We start from the raw sequence: 6,559 nt of genomic DNA on the forward strand, positions 1-6,559 counted from the left end.
TCACCGTCCCCCTGCAGCCTATTCACAGGCACAACAGGATCTGGGACCCGGGCTTGCCCAGAGGAGGAACATCTCATGGCTCTCGTCCTCGGCAGGGCCTCTTTCCGAAAAGGCACACGTCCGGCTCCTGGTCCCACACGGAACGTGGCAGCCCTGAAAGCTGTTGCTGGTCTTCACCGTCCCCCTGCAGCCTATTCACAGGCACAACAGGATCTGGGACCCGGGCTTGCCCAGAGGAGGAACATCTCATGGCTCTCGTCCTCGGCAGAGCCTATTTCCGAAAAGTCACACGTCCGGCTCCTTGTTCCACACGGAACGTGGCAGCTCTGAAAGAAGTTGCTGGTCTTCACCGTCCCCCTGCAGCCTATTCACAGGCACAACAGGATCTGGGACCCGGGCTTGCCCAGAGGAGGAACATCTCATGGCTCTCGTCCTCGGCAGGGCCTCTTTCCGAAAAGGCACACGTCCGGCTCATTGTCCCACACGGAAGGTGGCAGCCCTGAAAGCTGTTGCTGGTCTTCACCGTCCCCCTGCAGCCTATTCACAGGCACAACAGGATCTGGGACCCTGGCTTGCCCAGAGGAGGAACATCTCATGGCTCTCGTCCTCGGCAGGGCCTCTTTTTGAAAAGGCACACGTCCGGCTCCTTGTCCCACACGGAAGGTGGCAGCCCTGAAAGCTGTTGCTGGTCTTCACCGTCCCCCTGCAGCCTATTCACAGTACAACAGGATAAAGGACCCGGGCTTGCCCAGAGGAGGAACATCTCATGGCTCTCGTCCTCGGCAGAGTCTGATTCTGGAAAGGCACACGTCCGGCTCATTGTCCCACACGGAAGGTGGCAGGCCGGAAAGCTGTTGCTGGTCTTCACCGTCCCCCTGCAGCCTATTCACAGGCACAACAGGATCTGGTACCGGGGCTTGCCCAGAGGAGGAACATCTCATGGCTCTCGTCCTCGGCAGAGCCTGATTCTGGAAAGGCACACGTCCGGCTCCTTGTCCCACACGGAAGGTGGCAGGCTGGAAAGATGTTGCTGGTCTTCACCGTCCCCCTGCAGCCTATTCACAGGCACAACAGGATCTGGGACCCGGGCTTGCCCAGAGGAGGAACATCTCATGGCTCTCGTCCTCGGCAGAGCCTGATTCCGGAAAGGCACACGTCCGGCTCCTTGTCCCACACGGAAGGTGGCAGCCCTGAAAGATGTTGCTGTTCTTCACCGTCCCCCTGCAGCCTATTCACAGGCACAACAGGATCTGGGATACGGGCTTGCCCAGAGGAGGAAAATCTCATGGCTCTCGTCCTCAGCAGAACCTGTTTCGGAAACGGCACACATCCTGCAACTTGTCAGAAAAGGTTTGCAGTGAGGGGTTAGGGTTAGGGTTAGGGTTAGGGTTAGGGTTAGGGTTAGTGTTAGGGGTTAGGGTTAGGGTTAGGGGGTTAGGGTTAGGGTTAGGGTTAGGGTTAGGGTCAGGGTTAGGGTTAGGGTGAGGGCCATTAGGGTTAGGGTCCATTAGGGTTAGGGTTAGGGTTAGGGGTTAGGGTTAGGGGTTAGGATTAGGGTTAGGGTTAGGTGTTAGGGTGAGTGTTAGCGTTAGGTGGTTAGGGTTACGGTTAGGGATAGGGGTTAGGGTTAGGGTTAGAGTTAGGAAATAGGGTCCGGGTTAGGGTTACATTTAGGGTCAGGGTTAGGGTTTAGGGTTAGGGTTAGTGTTAAGGGCTTAGGGTTAGGGTTAGGGTTAGGGTCGTTAGGAATGGGCTTAGGTTTAGGGTTAGGGCTTAGGGTTAGGGTTAGGGTCAGGGTTAGTCTCTCGTCCTCATCAGAGCCTGTTTCCGAAAAGGCACACGTCCGGCTCCTTGTCCCACACTGAAGGTGGCAGCCCTGAAAGCTGTTGCTGGTCTTCACCGTCCCCCTGCAGCTTTTTCACAGGTACAACAGGATCTGTGACCCGGGCTTGCCCAGAGGAGGAACATCTCATGTCTCTCGTCCTCGGCAGAGCCTGATTCCGGAAAGCCACAAGTCCGGCTCCTTGTCCCACACGGAAGGTGGCAGCCCTGAAAGCTGTTGCTGGTCTTCACCGTCCCCCTGCAGCCTATTCACAGGTACAACAGGATTCAGGACCCGGGCTTTCCCAGAGGAGGAACATCTCATGGCTCTCGTCCTCGGCAGAGCCTGATTCCGGAAAGGCACACGTCCGGCTCCTTGTCCCACACGGAAGGTGGCAGCCCTGAAAGCTGTTGCTGGTCTTCACCGTCCCCCTGCAGCCTATTCACAGGCACAACAGGATCTGGGACCCGGGCTTGCCCAGAGGAGGAACATCTCATGGCTCTCGTCCTCGGCAGAGTCTGATTCTGGAAAGGCACACGTCCGGCTCCTTGTCCCACACGGAAGGTGGCAGCCCTGAAAGCTGTTGCTGGTCTTCACCGTCCCCCTGCAGCCTATTCACAGGCACAACAGGATCTGGGACCCGGGCTTGCCCAGAGGAGGAACATCTCATGGCTCTCATCCTCGGCAGAGCCTGATTCCAGAAAGGCACACGTCCGGCTCCTTGCCCCACACGGAAGGTGGCAGCCCTGAAAGATGTTGCTGTTCTTCACCGTCCCCCTGCAGCCTATTCACAGGCACAACAGGATCTGGGATATGGGCTTGCCCAGAGGAGGAAAATCTCATGGCTCTCGTACTCAGCAGAACCTGTTTCGGAAACGTCACACATCCTGCAACTTGTCAGAAAAGGTTTACAGTTAGGGGTTAGGGTTAGGGTTAGGGTTGGGGTTTGGGTTAGGGTTAGGGTTAGGGGTTAGGGTTAGGGTTAGGGGGTTAGGGTTAGGGTTAGGGTTAGCGTTAGGGTCAGGGTTAGGGTTAGGGTTAGGGCCATTAGGGTTAGGGTTAGGGTTAGGGGTTAGGGTTAGGGGTTAGGATTAGGGTTAGGGTTAGGTGTTAGGGTGAGTGTTAGCGTTAGGTGGTTAGGGTTACGGTTAGGGTTAGGAGTTAGGGTTAGGGTTAGAGTTAGGAGATAGGGTCAGGGTTAGGGTTACAGTTAGGGTTAGGGTTAGGGTTTAGGGTTAGGGTTAGTGTTAAGGGCTTAGGGTTAGGGTTAGGGTTAGGGTCGTTAGGGATGGGCTTAGGGTTAGGGTTAGGGGTTAGGGTTAGGGTTAGGGTCAGGGTTAGTCTCTCTTCCTCATCAGAGCCTGTTTCCGAAAAGGCACACGTCCGGCTCCTTGTCCCACACGGAAGGTGGCAGCCCTGAAAGCTGTTGCTGGTCTTCACCGTCCCCCTGCAGCCTATTCACAGGTACAACAGGATCTGGAACCCGGGCTTTCCCAGAGGAGGAACACCTCATGTCTCTCGTCCTCGGCAGAGCCTGATTCCGGAAAGGCACAAGTCCGGCTCCTTGTCCCACACGGAAGGTGGCAGCCCTGAAAGCTGTTGCTGGTCTTCACCGTCCCCCTGCAGCCTATTCACAGGCACAACAGGATCTGGGACCCGGGCTTGCCCAGAGGAGGAACATCTCATGGCTCTCGTCCTCGGCAGGGCCTGTTTCCGAAAAGGCACATGTCCGGCTCCTTGTCCCACACAGAATTTGGCACCCCTGAAGGATGTTGCTGGTCTTCACCGTCCCCCTGCAGCCTATTCACAGGCACAACAGGATCTGGGACCCGGGCTTGCCCAGAGGAGGAACATCTCATGGCTCTCGTCCTCGGCAGAGCCTGATTCCGGAAAGGCACACGTCCGGCTCCTTGTCCCACACGGAAGGTGGCAGCCCTTAAAGCTGTTGCTGGTCTTCACCGTCCCCCTGCAGCCTATTCACAGGCACAACAGGATTCAGGACCCGGGCTTGCCCAGAGGAGGAACATCTCATGGCTCTCGTCCTCGGCAGAGCCTCTTTTCGAAAAGGAACACGTCCGGCTCCTTGTCCCACACGGAAGGTGGCAGCCCTGATAGCTGTTGCTTGTCTTCACCGTCCCCCTGCAGCCTATTCACAGGCACAACAGGATCTGGGACCCGGGCTTGCCCAGAGGAGGAACATCTCATGGCTCTCGTCCTCGGCAGAGTCTGATTCTGGAAAGGCACACGTCCGGCTCCTTGTCCCACACGGAAGGTGGCAGCCCTGAAAGCTGTTGCTGGTCTTCACCGTCCCCCTGCAGCCTATTCACAGGCACAACAGGATCTGGGACCCGGGCTTGCCCAGAGGAGGAACATCTCATGGCTCTCATCCTCGGCAGAGCCTGATTCCAGAAAGGCACACGTCCGGCTCCTTGCCCCACACGGAAGGTGGCAGCCCTGAAAGATGTTGCTGTTCTTCACCGTCCCCCTGCAGCCTATTCACAGGCACAACAGGATCTGGGATATGGGCTTGCCCAGAGGAGGAAAATCTCATGGCTCTCGTCCTCAGCAGAACCTGTTTCGGAAACGGCACACATCCTGCAACTTGTCAGAAAAGGTTTACAGTTAGGGGTTAGGGTTAGGGTTAGGGTTGGGGTTTGGGTTAGGGTTAGGGTTAGGGGTTAGGGTTAGGGTTAGGGGGTTAGGGTTAGGGTTAGGGTTAGCGTTAGGGTCAGGGTTAGGGTTAGGGTTAGGGCCATTAGGGTTAGGGTTAGGGTTAGGGGTTAGGGTTAGGGGTTAGGATTAGGGTTAGGGTTAGGTGTTAGGGTGAGTGTTAGCGTTAGGTGGTTAGGGTTACGGTTAGGGTTAGGAGTTAGGGTTAGGGTTAGAGTTAGGAGATAGGGTCAGGGTTAGGGTTACAGTTAGGGTTAGGGTTAGGGTTTAGGGTTAGGGTTAGTGTTAAGGGCTTAGGGTTAGGGTTAGGGTTAGGGTCGTTAGGGATGGGCTTAGGGTTAGGGTTAGGGGTTAGGGTTAGGGTTAGGGTCAGGGTTAGTCTCTCTTCCTCATCAGAGCCTGTTTCCGAAAAGGCACACGTCCGGCTCCTTGTCCCACACGGAAGGTGGCAGCCCTGAAAGCTGTTGCTGGTCTTCACCGTCCCCCTGCAGCCTATTCACAGGTACAACAGGATCTGGAACCCGGGCTTTCCCAGAGGAGGAACATCTCATGTCTCTCGTCCTCGGCAGAGCCTGATTCCGGAAAGGCACAAGTCCGGCTCCTTGTCCCACACGGAAGGTGGCAGCCCTGAAAGCTGTTGCTGGTCTTCACCGTCCCCCTGCAGCCTATTCACAGGCACAACAGGATCTGGGACCCGGGCTTGCCCAGAGGAGGAACATCTCATGGCTCTCGTCCTCGGCAGGGCCTGTTTCCGAAAAGGCACATGTCCGGCTCCTTGTCCCACACAGAATTTGGCACCCCTGAAGGATGTTGCTGGTCTTCACCGTCCCCCTGCAGCCTATTCACAGGCACAACAGGATCTGGGACCCGGGCTTGCCCAGAGGAGGAACATCTCATGGCTCTCGTCCTCGGCAGAGCCTGATTCCGGAAAGGCACACGTCCGGCTCCTTGTCCCACACGGAAGGTGGCAGCCCTTAAAGCTGTTGCTGGTCTTCACCGTCCCCCTGCAGCCTATTCACAGGCACAACAGGATTCAGGACCCGGGCTTGCCCAGAGGAGGAACATCTCATGGCTCTCGTCCTCGGCAGAGCCTGATTCCGGAAAGGCACACGTCCGGCTCCTTGTCCCACACGGAAGGTGGCAGCCCTGAAAGCTGTTGCTGGTCTTCACCGTCCCCCTTCAGCCTATTCACAGGCACAACAGGATCTGGGACCCGGGCTTGCCCAGAGGAGGAACATCTCATGGCTCTCTTCCTCGGCAGAGCCCGATTCCGAAAAGGCACACGTCCGGCTCCTTGTCCCACACGGAAGTTGGCACCCCTGAAGGATGTTGCTGGTCTTCACCGTCCCCCTGCAGCCTATTCACAGGCACAACAGGATCTGGGACCCGGGCTTGCCCAGAGGAGGAAGATCTCATGGCTCTCGTCCTCGGCAGAGCCCGATTCCGAAAAGGCACACGTCCGGCTCCTTGTCCCACAAGGAAGGTGGCAGCCCTGAAAGCTCTTGCTGGTCTTCACCGTCCCCCTGCAGTCTATTCACAGGCACAACAGGGTCTGGGACACGGGCTTGCCCAGAGGAGGAACATCTCATGGCTCTCGTCCTCGGCATAGTCTGATTCTGGAAAGGCACAAGTCCGGCTCCGTGTCCCACACGGAAGGTGGCAAGCTGGAAAGATGTTGCTGGTCTTCACCGTCCCCCTGCAGCCTATTCACAGGCACAACAGGATCTGGGACCGGGGCTTGCCCAGAGGAGGAACATCTCATGGCTCTCGTCCTCGGCAGAGCCTGATTCCGGAAAGGCACACGTCCGGCTCCTTGTCCCACACGGAAGGTGGCAGCCCTGAAAGCTGTTGCTGGTCTTCACCGTCCCCCTGCAGCCTATTCACAGGCACAACAGGATCTGGGACCCGGGCTTGCCCAGAGGAGGAACATCTCATGGCTCTCGTCCACGGCAGGGCCTGTTTCCGAAAAGGCACACGTCCGGCTCCTTGTCCCACACGGATGTTGGCACCCCTGAAGGATGTTGCTGGTCTTCACCGTCCCCCTGCAGCCTATTCAAAGGCACAACA

Source organism: Accipiter gentilis, unplaced genomic scaffold (genome assembly GCF_929443795.1).
Source record: "Accipiter gentilis unplaced genomic scaffold, bAccGen1.1, whole genome shotgun sequence".
NCBI lineage: Eukaryota > Metazoa > Chordata > Aves > Accipitriformes > Accipitridae > Astur > Astur gentilis.